Raw genomic sequence first — 13,638 nt, 5'->3', positions numbered from 1 at the left:
GCAGGTGGAGGTCGCGTGAAGAAGCTGGGTGTGGGAAGCTGTGTCAGGTCCTGCTGTTAGGTGAGGAGCACTGAGAGGGAGAGGAGGCCACTGGAGCTTGCTGAGAATATTAGAGTGGTTCGCTAGAGCAGAGTCAAGAGTGAATGGAAGGAGGAGGAAGACAGCAAATATGGTCACTCTCGGGAGGATTCTGCTCTCAGGGGGAGCAGAAAAGATGGCAAGAGCCGGAGGAAGATGTGGGGTCAAGAAAGAAGTCTCAGTAAATATTTGAAAAACTGAATGAGGGGTGGAAGGATGCCATAGGTGGAAAGAACTGTGTAAAGGCAAGAGGCAAATCCAAAAGTAAGTTGGAAGATGAATTTGGAGGCTAGAGCTACATAGTTCTGGGTGGCAGACTTCTGGGCGGGGGTGGGCAGACTTCCTTGAAATTACTATGGAGCCTTGCTGCAGGGGTGCGGTGTGTGGGGGCGGCTAGAACTTCTGCCTCCTGGCTCGCGAGGCTCACAGCGCTCAGTCCTGCACGCAGTGCGCGTCTGCGGCCCGCACCCCCGGGAGTTCAGGTGTCCGTCAGTTCCCTTCCTTGCTTCCCTCAGGTCAACACTATCCCCCCAAGAGGTGTCCGCACACCGTTTCCGGGTGAGGGAGTGTCACTTTCGTCCATGATTTCTCCTGGTCTCGGGGCTCATGCTGCACAACTCCTGGTTTTTGTTCTTTCTGCCTTACCTTGTTCTTCCCTTCCTGTCGCCTCTCCGTGGTTTATTTGGTGTGGATCTTCGGCCTCAGAGCTGTACAAACGTGAATGCGCTTTGTATTCCTAAGCATTATTATATTATTATACATTATACATACATATACATTATAATATGTATTATATACATATTATGTGCAGACGGAGATGCTTAACCCACAGTATTTTATGACATGGTGTATTGAGCAGAGGCGAAGCTCACTGCGGGAAAACCTAGCAGATGTTACGTGTCTGTGAAATGAGATTACGTAGTATTGGAATACTGTTCTGAAAGTTTCCCTTTTTTATGGGAGAAGTAGATTGTACACTTCAACGTTTTGGTATAGTCATTCTGGTATATCTAATTTTGTGCTGTCTAATGTAGGTTTTCACATCGGTATTATTTTTTCGTGTTTATCTGAAAAACTTTGAGTATTTCCTTCTGAGATCATCTTCATTTTCCCACTCCATCTTTACAAATATTAATTTCTTTTTAAAAGACGATTGGGGTAGCTATGGTTGGAGCAGGACCGAAGTCAGATTTTTAACAGCAGAGACCTGAGCCGCAGAGTGAGAAGGGATTTTATAGGTCAGCGCATCCAGCTTCTTCATCTTACAGATCTTGAGATGATTGTCTTCCCACTTGGTTGTTAAAGCCCCACAGAGTAAATGGTCAGAAACCAACCCTAATAGTGAGTCCTCAGGGCCATCCTGCTGTTCTTCCTTGTGACAACTTGTCTAAAAAGAGCTGCCAGCACAAAAAGGAATATCCCCGAGTACGCGTCTGGCGCTCTTCATCTGATGCTTGCGTACTCAGTGGGGGCTGCAGCCCCGCACAGCCCTGAGGACCTCGGCCATCTGGGCCAAGGCCACTCCGGCTGCCCCGCCATCCCTGTTAGTTTGGTCTTTCCTGGTTGGAGGTAAAGCCGTTCTGCGTGTTGTTTCCTGTTTGCCAGCTGTCCCTGGAGATGATGATGGTAACAGATACAAAAACTTGAGAGGTTGTTTTCAAGATCATTTCTGTTGACATTTCTGAATTTGCTATAACAGAAGCTTAAAGAGAACATCTTTAGGATCTTGAATTGGAGAAGTGTTAGTGTTGGGCTGACCCAGACATTAGATGATTATTATGTTTTGTAACTGCAGAGCTTACTAGCCTAATACTTTTGGATAGTAATGTTAAACTATCATGACAAATCCCCACTCCTTTGTTTGCTGATGTTCTCTGTTGCTGAAACACACCATCTAATTGCGAATAGTTATTTGTTCCCCCTAAATTGTACTTTAAAAGAGAATATCAAAATATACTTACATTGTAGGCACAAGTGAGGATTTTGTCATAAGTCATCTCAAGTTAAGCATTTTCAAAACGGGTGGATTTTTTAATATAAATAATTTAAAACAGAAAGAAGTTACTAAATATAAATTATTACATAATAACCTCATTGTAGCATTTTCAGATTGTTCAAATAATTTCAAATAGATACAAGTATCTAAGAACTATAAAGAAGGCTGCTGAATGGATGTTGACATTAAGACACAGAGTAAATCACACAGCAGTTTAAACTAAAACAGCTTAGTTCAGAGGGTACTGCTGTTTTATAACCATATTTAAAAATCTGTTCCTCTTTTACTCCCTCAAACTGAGTTCAGGGATATAATGGATCCCATTATAGGTAAAAGGTCTGTGACTCAGCCATCGAGCTACTCAAACTCTTGGCTGTTTTAATTGCCACCATTAAAGCTTTAGTACTTTTATCTCATAAAAATAGATATCATTGATGTAAAATGTGTGCCTGTTGAAGATACATTTGTCCCTCTGCCCTGATGGTTAGCTAATCATCCATTTGTGTTTGAAGTTAGTTAGGTTTTTATGCAGACGGGAACTTGACATAGATCACTGATTTGTTCAGATTTAGTCATTTAATTAAGAAAAAAATGCCATGCAGTAATAAGGATAATATCTAGCTAGAATGTTTTCCCAAAAGAAACTTACTTTGTTTTGGCTTGCATTTTAACTACATTTAATTGATGGAAGGATGGTGGACTTTTACCAAGCTTAGTCTTGAACCCAAGAGAATAATAATGTTTCTCTAATTCAAATGCTGTGACTTTAACAATTCAAGGGAAATATAGGAGTCACTCTCTTGTGACACATCTGTGTAAACTTAACTATGGTAATTGGCAGTATTTCTCTGCCCATCTTCTGCAAAGGGGAAAATATCAAGGTGTGAAGGAAACTCCAAGAACACAGCAGGAGCTAAATGTTAAAATGTGAAAAGCTACTTTGTTCTGGGCTTTTCCCTCCAGTATGCTAGGGAGTCACAGTCATTCATTATTCATATTGCTGTGCACAAATAAGGTAAAATGTATTCATCTAAAATGAGTACATCTCAAGAAAGTTTAAGTTCCCAATCATTGTGAACACACTTATTTCTCTGTAGTATAAAACAGAAGAGCAAAAATTGGTCGGGAAGTTCATTAAGTTATTTTCTGTTCTGCAGTCGTAATTGTGGAATTGTGTTCAGATAAGAAAAAAAATCTGACTTTGTAAAAGGGACTAAAATCTGAAACAGTTCTAAAACTAAAACCTACCCACACAAAGCTTTTGTGAGCTAATATACATAACCAGGCTTCTATTCTTGCCCAGCTGTGTAGATTCAATTATAATAATTTTCTCAGTTGCATAACATTGCTGTTTGTTTATTACTGCGTTATTAGTCAGTGAATGAACCTCCCTCTTTTTGACCCCTCAGCAGTGTTTATAAAATACTTAATTGCTTTGGTATCTTCTGTTTCATGTGTAATTCCAGCTGGAAGGAGTCATGGGGACACCATCCCCTTTAAGTGTTAAAGAGACTGTTTCTAATGTGCAATAAAGTTTCTTTTAAAATATCAGGAACCTTTAATATTGTTTATAGTGCAGTTTCTTACATTTTTTTTTTAACTTGAAAACAGAGTGATTTTCTTATAAAAATCCTTTCCTTGTGATGATCTCTGTGGCGGTTAACTGTGGAACAGTGTCGGGTTCCAGCGTGCCTGTAGCAGCCACATTCTGTGTGTCATTTGGGCTCTTCCTGTCTGAGCGGGTCCCACCCCTGTCCGGTCCGACCTGACCCCCAGCTCTCCTGCCATCACATCTTCTTGCTTCCCGGAGAGACTTTAGCAGGAGTCAGGAGGTACAGGGGTTAGGCAGCAGGCATGATGGCTGAGATGTGGGCTCTGCAGAGAGGTTGCCTGGGTTCAACCCTGACTCCTCTTCTAACCAGCCTTTTTTTTGACCTTTGGCATATTTATTGGATCTCTTTGTGTGCCTTAGTTTTCCCATGTGTAAAATGGGGGTAACTTCCTAAGGTGGTTGTGCTCCCCGAATAGTGCTGGGCCCAGAAGTTCTCAGTCTTAGCAGCAGCAGCATATAGGTATAAAGAAATGCTAGGTGCTGTCTGTCCTTATGTGGAAGGATCAATGTTTAGCATGAGAAAAGGGATCGTTTGTTGTTTACTGCTGTGTAACAGATTACCACAAATTTCATGGGTAAGACAATACCCTTTTCTTAACTCCTAGTTTCTGTCAGTCAGTGTGTGAGCACAGCCTCGCTGGGTCCTCTGCTCAGAGTCTCAGCAAGGCTACAGTCAGGTACAAGGACTGCATCCTCATCTGGAGTCTTGACTGGGGAAGAATCCATTTCCGAGTCCGTTCTGGTTGCTGACAGAGTTCGTTTCCTGAGGCTATATGATGAGGGGCTTCAGTTCTTTCTGCCCGTCCCTTGGGGTTACCCTCCACTCCTAGAGGCTGCCTGCAGTTTCTTAGCATGGTGGGTTCCCCACCGTGGTCCCCTTATTCTAGTCACTTGCTTCCTCAGTGCCAGCAGCAGAGAGTCTCTGACCCTCACGAAGAGCCCACACCCTCTTTACAAACCTCCCCTAATTAAGCGAGGCTTATGCAGGAAAATCTACCCTTTGAGTAACTTAAAACCAATTGATTTGGGACCTTAATCACACCTACGAAGTCCTGTGACCTTTGCTGTGTTCTTTTGCCTGGAAGACACATGTCCCCTCTGCAGTCAGGAGGTGGAGATCCTGTGGGCATCTTAGGGTTCTGTCTCCTATAAGAAGTGAAGGAATTTTTTGTAGGACCAAAGTAGTTCATCATTAAGCATTTATTGCCAACTAAATTTGCTACACCTGCAGTTTCTGAGTTCTGGAGAACTTGCCTGCCTGGAGTGTGTAAATTAGCTTTATCACTGAGCTCCTTATGAATTGATTTTCTTCCCCTCAAAGATTGTTCTATTCCCATTTCTACACAAACCCTTGGGATTGGCCAGTGTTGGAGACACACCTTCCTTTCAGTCTACTGAAGTTTGATTTTTTAAATTCATAGGAATAGCACAGTAAGTGACATATGATATTAACATTTATAGAGTAGAAACCTAAATGTGAACTTGGTATAAATTGCTTTTCCAGAGCCAAACTGCATACATTTCACCTTTCCAGTTTAAGGATCACACTTGCTGTTGGGTATACAAGTGTTAGCAAAATGCAGAAAAAAATTACTGAAGTGAACTGAACTGTTTTTTAGTATGTAAGTTTGGTCTTCATCCTAAGTGTCTTTGAATAGGATTGATTTCTGCAGAACAGTTGACCACTCCGGAAGCACTGTTTGTGTTTTGCTGACCTTGATCCCTGGTAAGTTGAGTCGCTTCACATGTGGAGGTCTGCTGCCAAATTCCAGCCCCCAAACACCTCTTTGAGAATAGTAGGGACCCAAGAACTAACTTGAAATAAGTAAGACAAATGTCTGTGAACTGGGGATTTGCTCTGTAGATTCTCATTCACTGGTATTTATTGAGTTGAGCCTACTAAGGGAAAACACTGTGCAAGGAGGTGAAGAAGAGAGAGAAAAAAGAGGGAAGGCAGAGACAATAAAATGGACTCGTTAAGGCCCCTGAGCATATTCGTTATCTTTTCTACTTTTGCTTCTAGAGAGTAATGTCTGGTGAAAGATAACACTTGATGATTTACCGCCGTAAGGAACTAAGAAATTCAGAACAAGAAGCTGAAAGTATGACTGTGTCTCACACTCTTCTAACGGGTTCATATTTTAGTTTACTTGTTTTAAGTTGGTGCACGCTGATGCCTGGCTTTTCTTGGGGGTTTCTACTGGGGGAGAGTGGATGTAGTCTTTACGGGTGGGCGGGCCACCCTGTGCTGGTGGCTCGGGAGACCTATGAAGTATTCACCATTTCTGTGCTAGGCTTTGGATCGTGTTAAATTTGTGGTGGTTTCTGTTTCTCCCCTGCCCAGAGTAACAATAGGTTCTGTTGGCCCCTCTCCATTTCTCTTCTATCGGAAGTACTTCAGGGATAGGAGAGTCTCATGGTCAGGAATGCAGTCTGATTACCTGTATATACTTTTTGGAAAGCTAACACATGTAAAAACATAATTCAAGTCTTGTATAAACAATTAGGCTAATTTTTCCAAGCATTTATGAAGCAGTGGGGGTACATCAAAAGTGTGTTCAGTTTACATCAGTCCAACTCTGTGCCCTAGGGGTGTGCCAGTGTGTACGCACGCGCCTGCATGCATCTGCATAAACACGCTGTTTCAAGTACATGGTCCTTAGATGCAAGCCTACTGTTTCCTCTGGTGCTTTTCCCAAGAGGTAGAATGATGTTTACCAAACTGTTGTTTACCAAAGAACTGACTATGTTAGATTCCTTGAAATATAGTAGATTGAATTTTTAAAAATCATATAAACTGTTCTTTTTAAGTGGCTTTGGGATAATTTTCAGGGCAGGGCAGAAAGTGGGCTTATTTGCTTCCAGTTCTGGAAAACTCCATTCACTCCCTGGGACCAAGCCAATTGATTGACTTGAATTCAGCTTCTATCAGACGGGGCGGTTCTCGTATTCAAACAGGATAATGTTTATGAGCAGCAATCTAAATGCCAGTTCTTATCCACGTTTTTATCTTTGGGAGAAAAGTGATTTTTCACAGCTTTAGTGTGGAGTTAAACTAGAGTTCTCCTCTAATCCTTTGAAGACAGAAGTCCCAAATTTATAGTAAATTAAGAGCCATTTTAACCTGTAGCTTAGGGTTAGGGTCTTAAAACTGAGGCCTTTGTGGTTTTGGAGAAAGACAGCAAGCAGCTTCCCAGGTGTGGAGAAGCCCTCCTCACCCGCTGGGTGAGCCCAATCACGTCACACTGGCTTGTAGCTGCCACATCGGGATTACGATCCAAGGTTGGCCCTTTTCTAGCTGTGTCACTAAAGCCTCAGTTTCCTCATTTATAAAAGAGCAAGACTGTCACCCACCTTGGCAACCTTATGTGGTTATTACAGGCACTGAAGGAGAAGAGGGTTGTGAAATGCACATGTAACTGTACAGTATGTGGTTTGAAAACCTCATTCGTATTGTGTCCTGGAATGGCTTCAGGACTTCCTGTCAGGGAAGTTGTCTTGCTGGGGACAACTTGCTCTTGTCTCTCCCCTAACTCCAGGGCTGTTCCCCGACGCTCTTCCCCATCACTCTGAGCGGGGCCAGCTGGAAGCAGCCTTGCAGGTACCCAGCACGGTTCCAGCCTGCACACCTGTGTCTTCCTGAGGCCACCTCCCGCATCTGCAGGTAGCTCCCAGGCCAGTGTGACTGCCTGCTCAGAATGGAGACAGGGAAGGGGAGATGGCCAGAAGGGTAGCGATGGGGTGGCCGGGAGTGAGGTATGGTGGACAGATGCCCTGTTCTCCACTGGGAGGGAGTCTACTGCACTCAGGGTCTCTCAGACGCTTGGAAAGGGTTTAGCGGTAGTGCAGTTTCACTGCTGTGTTATTCTAGTTAAAGTGACTGTAGAAACACCACAGCAGAGTGCTTTACACATTAAAAACGCTGTTTGACTCTTTCTATGGTATAGTTTTACTCATACATAGATGGGCAGTATTCAATATCCGGTGTAAACTATTTAATATTAAATGTAACATGATTGCTTGGCTCATTATTTTCATTATTTTGGACTCCACTTAAATTCAAAATGTGTTTAGAATTTAGATGCCATTAAAGTGGTTCATGTTAATTTGTAGCGATTTAAGATTTTGTTTGTATGGCACATCTATTCTAAGGGTGGATTAAAAACACAAGCAGAAAAACCAAAGTTTCGGAAATGCCTTCAGATGATTTTTAAATGAGATATTTCAGCAGTAATTAAAATTTTCAGTTCTAAAATTTAATGGTTCTGAGGCACTCATAAAGATTACTTATTGCATTATGATATTTCAACATTCATTATATTTAACTTGGTAATTATCTTGACTGTATATAACAAAAATTATACAAGTCATCCTTATATGATTTTACCAGTATTCCTATTTTATTCCTATCAGTGACTTAAATTGAGCATAAAAGAAACTGCCAATTCAGTGAGCCGCTTGAGCACATTTTATGTAAAATTAGGTTTGTTCATAGAGTCGCATGCTGTATTGTAAAACATTTGATAACCACTCTTTGAGACGCATAGACAGACCCATGCACACACATGCTTTCTCCACCCCGGAGACGCAGATGAATTTACCCCGCTTTAGCTATATTGGTATAATCCAAAGTAATATCCTGAAGAACATTTTTATTCAAGATATTCTTAGAAAAAAGGGATGTAGTGATTAAGTACATTTAGGACACACTGTGCATTATCCCCCACTCAACGTAGTAAGGTTTTGGAGTTTTGTAGTAAAGAAAGCTATTTGGTTAGCCCAGAATTCTCTAAACTCATGTGACCTGAGTCATCTTTTCATGTAACACTTTTTAATATCCAAAACTTCAGAAAATGTTCTTTTACACATTTTGCCTTCTCAATTCATATGACTACCGAGCTTGATAATTATTCATTTGGGTGTTTCTGTTCATAAATGTACTCATTCAATAAATCATTGTTCCTGGAAATTAAGAATGAGCTGAGTAAAACTAACTGGCATTTAAAGGCTTACACTTGAAGCCCTGACTCTAATACCAAATTTAGCCAAGGAGAAAATAGTCCAACCTTTGATTGTCTTCTGAGGAATATTTTTATACTTATTTTTTGTTTTTATTTTTTAAAGATTTTACTTATTTACTTGAGAGAGAGCGAGAGCAGGAGGGAGAGAGCAGCAGAGACAGAGGGAGAAGCAGGGTCCCCGCTGAGCAGGGAGCCCGACACGGGACTCTGTCCCAGGACCCCGAGATCAGGACCTGAGCCGAAGGCAGACTGTCTGCTTAACTGACTGAGGCACCCAGGCACCCCATACTTATTTTATATCAAATAGTCATAGTTAAGAAGTAGATCACTTGACCATTGAAATTAATATCTGTTCCTCCATAAGCAGGGCTTCACAAGCTTGCTTGTCATACATTTTTATGCTTCCAGTCACCTGATCTCAGGCATGAGTCATTGTTCAGGTCCATGGAGGAAGTGACCTCTGGCCAGCCCCAGGCTGACTCGTTTCGGGAAGCCTCCTTAGTGTCAGCCTAGGTCAGGTGCTCTGCTTTCCCGCCGGCAGGTACTGTGGCTGGCTTGTTTACTGTTACATCCCCAAATATTTGTTGAATGAATAAATGAATTGGGCACCAAATATTGAGTGTGTCTTCTTTTTATCAGTGTCACTGACAAGAAAAGGGTGTTAGAGCCTCAATAGGACTTACGGAGCCTTTGCTAAATGCACTTCTGAACCCTGTACGCTCTTTTGGCTGAAGATTGAGCGTCAGTTTCCATACTGGAATTCCTTTTAAAAGAATGTCAAGGGATCAAGAACCTGGGGAATACTGGAAAAATAAAAGTGAAGAGCATCAATATAAGATGTGTTTCCAAAGCCACCAAAAAAAAAAAAAAAATGAAGCAACTAGTACTTTGCAATCTTTTTTTTTTTTAATATTTTATTTATTTATTCGACAGAGATAGTGACAGCCAGCGAGAGAGGGAACACAAGCAGGGGGAGTGGGAGAGGAAGAAGCAGGCTCATAGCGGAGGAGCCTGATGTGGGGCTCGATCCCATAATGCCGGGATCACGCCCTGAGCCGAAGGCAGACGCTTAACCGCTGTGCCACCCAGGCGCCCCAGTACTTTGCAATCTTAAGTGAGCACTTAATGTTTGTAATTTTACAAATCATTGGAATCATAGTTTAGCGTGTTTTAAGCTTGTATTTGTTGTTCCTTCAGCCTTATGTGGCCTGCTAGTCTCTGCTGGAATCTCAGTTTCTGAGAGCACAAGTACCTCCCTTTAGCTTGCTGTGCAAAGGGATATGTCTCCCAGGAGTGCCGTGTTACTCTTGCTCAGTTGGTAGTATCTTTTCTTTATTATAAAGTAGCATTTTGATTTTAGACTTGTTTGTATCTCTCAGTAAATAAAATGTCCGTAGGTGTCCTACATTACAGAGTGTTGTTAGTTTGCAGAGATTATGCGTGTTGGAAACACTGCACGGTGTTAATATCACCTGGCTCACTCCTGTTACTTGACATCACTAACAGGTTGAGGCTTTAAGAATATAATTAAGGCAAAACATGAGTAAATAAGATAGCTTTGAAGCCAGACAAAGCTGATGAATGTTGGATGAAAAGCATACCTGAGGTAAATGAAAAGTTTCTTCTCATGCACTTTTTCCTTTTCTTGTGAATGCTCCTGAGCATTTTGGGTTTCATTTGCTTAAAGGTGAGAGAAGGATTGCCTTCACTTCTTCATCTCTGCTCTCCTTTGGTTAACTTTGCATCCTATCTATTCTGCTGTTTTACATAAGGTGACTTGCTTTTGTGTTTGTCGACTTTATACATTTTGAACCATGGAATTAAGGATAAAAGTGATTATCTTTAGTTTACGGTAATTTTCTTGACAAGACACACATACACACCTTGGATCATTTTTGTTTAGTTTAATTATCAGTCATCTTGTTCTGGTTCCAAAAGTCCATGGCACCGTCCTTACATATTCCATAATATTCCAACAGGCACATGGAATTATGATAGCAAATGTGTCAAGTGGAAGGTCCGAGAGTGTGTATTTAAAAATACCTTTGGTATCTAACATTCTCCATGTTTGCTCTAATAAATGAGGGGTTTTAGCAATGCCGTATATGGTAATATCAGATGTTAATGGCATTGATTACCTGTCAGGCAGTGGGAATTGATGGGAAAATGTCCGCTGTTAAATTAAATAGCATTAGAGAAGACTGTACCATGGCGGTGGGGGGGGAGGGGCATGGCTGGGCCTGGGAGACTTTGTCAGGGTATTACTGTGAGCTCCAGGTTTTTTCCCCCACATGATTAAGGCAGGCCATCTGTTCTTTGTTAAATGTTTACAAAAACAGCTTTTTCTCTAAAAGATTTAAGGAGATGTGGGTCTGGTAAACACTATAATATTTCTGAGCACCTTTTTCACCCTATTTCATATAGTACCAAAACATAATTCTGCTGCATATCAAACAGGATTAATACCTTTTTTTGTATTTAATCTTCATGTTTTTTCCTTCTTATGGAAGATTAAAAATTTTAAGGGATACTAATTTACGGCTTCATTTATTACTGAAAGGAGCATCTAAAATCATTCGTATGCTAAAATGTGTAGATAAATTTTCAGTCTCTTTGTATGAGATGTTCTGTGCTTTTTCTAGTTCATAAATGTGTACAAGGTATTTCTTATAAGAAGGGGGCACTTTGTTACTGGGGTTAATGCCATGCAGATTAAAGCAAGGTACACAAACATACCTGGGATTAATTCACCTTCCTGAGCTTTAAGCTTTGTTTACTGGTAGACTTTTCTCTTTCCTTCCCTTTCCAGGAAATACTTTTTCTGAAAATAGTTTGTCCCAAATAAGTTTGATCTCTAAGTCTCTTAAAAAAAAAAAAAAAAGATACGGCTTTTTCCTCTTTATTTACATTCAAAATAATAGGTAACAATTAACTCGACTTCAGCAACTGAATTTTCATCACACAGTTAATCAGACGCTGTTAATTCTCAGGTAATGATAACGTGGACAGCACCTCGCTTGACGTTTATTGAGCATGTGTTTGAGGGAGAACTGCAGGGCAGAGGTAGCTTTTTTCAGGGTTCGGCTCGCTGTGCTATTCCTGTGTGGAAACCTGCTCATGTGGACTCCTTTCCATGTGCTCTTCCTCAGACTTCTGCTCTCGCTTCTTTCTCTTTCTGTATAGCTTTAATCCTTTTCAGGTTCATCCTTTTTCAGCGGTGATGAGGAAAGGGCAATAAATATTTTAAGATTTTCTAATACCATTGGATTTTGAAAGACACTTTGGAAATTATCTAACCCAACCCCTTCATTTTACAGATGAAGAAAATGAACTGTGGATGAGTGAAATGGTTTTTCACTGATAATATCACTAACAGCAGGACCCAGACTAGAATTTGGGTCTCTTACCTCGTAATTCTCTTGCACCAGTGCAGACAGAGAATTGAATGCGGTTTCTTTAGTGACCATAGTAAGGTTTAGTGGGGATAACATGACCACTTTCTTTTCAGGCAGTGACGTCTTAAAAAAATTTTTTGGCGGGGGGTGGTCACTGACCCCTTTGGAAATCAAATGAAACCCATGGAGTATTTCCCAGAAGGATGCCCATATGTAAGATCTCAGGAGAAGCACTGGTTTAGAAAACCTAGATTCTCTGTCTCCTGCTGTGTGATCTTGGTGATCACATAACCTCCTCAAGCTTTGCTTCCTTTCTGAAAGATGGGGGCAGATTACCACATTTTTGTTGTGAGAATCGGGAGAGCTAACTCCTGAAAGCACCCCGCTCGGTATATGGAGTCTAGTCGTACTGGAGTCTAATTTATAGCTCCTTGCTGACGGTCAGCCATAGCTTTTGGGTTACTTGGGTGTCCTCTGCAGACCTGGACCTGGGCTCTCCTGCCTCCACCTTTTTTGGAGGTGGTGTGGTCAGGTGGGTGGTCCTGTATCTCCGTGGGCACGGCACCACATCCTCGCATGTCAGCGTCCATACCAGCTTCTAATGAGGGCTGGTGTGGGGCTTGAACGGTGTCATGGGTGTAAAGTGCTTAGCACGTGTCTGGCACATAGTAAGATTGTTCATAAACACTAGCAGCCGTTATTGTTGTTGTTTCTGTTATACTTACTGTTAAGTATCTGGAGAAGCAGATGAAAAAGGCAAAAAAAAAAAAACCCACAAAAAATCCCCAAAACAAAAAACAACCCCGAGTGACATTTGCAGATACAACATTTTAAAGTATTTCGCTGAAATACAAACCTTCATTAGATGTCATAATTTACAGTGGAGATGATATTCTGCCACTGTCCTGGTTTGGAGTGGACTGTGATCTCGACTGACCAGTCAGCACCCCATCCTAATTGTTGGTATTCTCTACTGTATTAAGCCCATCTCTGGACGCACTCCTGCGAATGTCAAAAATCTCCTGCAGGGCTTAAAAGCTCAACTATTTGGATTTTCTCTTCCTCAGTGAAATGTGAAAATGTAAAGCTTTAGTAACTTTGGACAAACACTCTGCATTTCATATTAGTACAAGAAATTTAATGAATCCGAAGTCACGAAGTTTGGATGTGTGCTTTTAATGTGGCATTTTCATTTCAGTTCATTCAGAAATGGCCTGTACCATGTAAGATTTGTATGTGATACTTGGATATCAAACTTTCACAGTACCTGAATCGTGCAGTGCTCAGTATGCTTGTTTTTGTTAAAAGAGGCTTAATTATAGGTCTTTAATATGAGTTCTCATTCCCGCATGGGGGAAAAGAATTCCATTTAAATTCGTTCTTTGGGTTTAGCTTCTGCCACTGTTTTTGTCATTCACCAAGTCCCACACACTTAGGGGCTGCTAAGAAAATGGACAGTGTCTTCAGCTGAATGAGAATTATTTTTCTTCCTGAACTGAAATTTTTACTGTATTGCTAAGTTACCCTTTCTTTCTT

At 41.2% G+C, this 13,638-nt stretch overlaps 1 protein-coding gene across 3 annotated transcripts in view; it reads left to right on the top strand.

Annotated features, from left to right (window-relative positions):
• CHD7 (chromodomain helicase DNA binding protein 7) overlaps window positions 1–13,638 on the top strand; it is a 185,988-nt gene that overhangs the window by 86,679 nt on the left and 85,671 nt on the right. The gene's annotated exons all lie outside the window — the stretch shown is intronic.

This window comes from Ursus americanus, chromosome 9 (assembly GCF_024610735.1).
Source record: "Ursus americanus isolate L20-20 chromosome 9, mUrsAme1.1.p, whole genome shotgun sequence".
Classification (NCBI taxonomy): Eukaryota; Metazoa; Chordata; class Mammalia; order Carnivora; family Ursidae; genus Ursus; species Ursus americanus.
The sequence above is the reverse complement of the archived record's forward strand: the minus strand, read 5'-3'. Positions and strand labels throughout refer to the sequence as shown.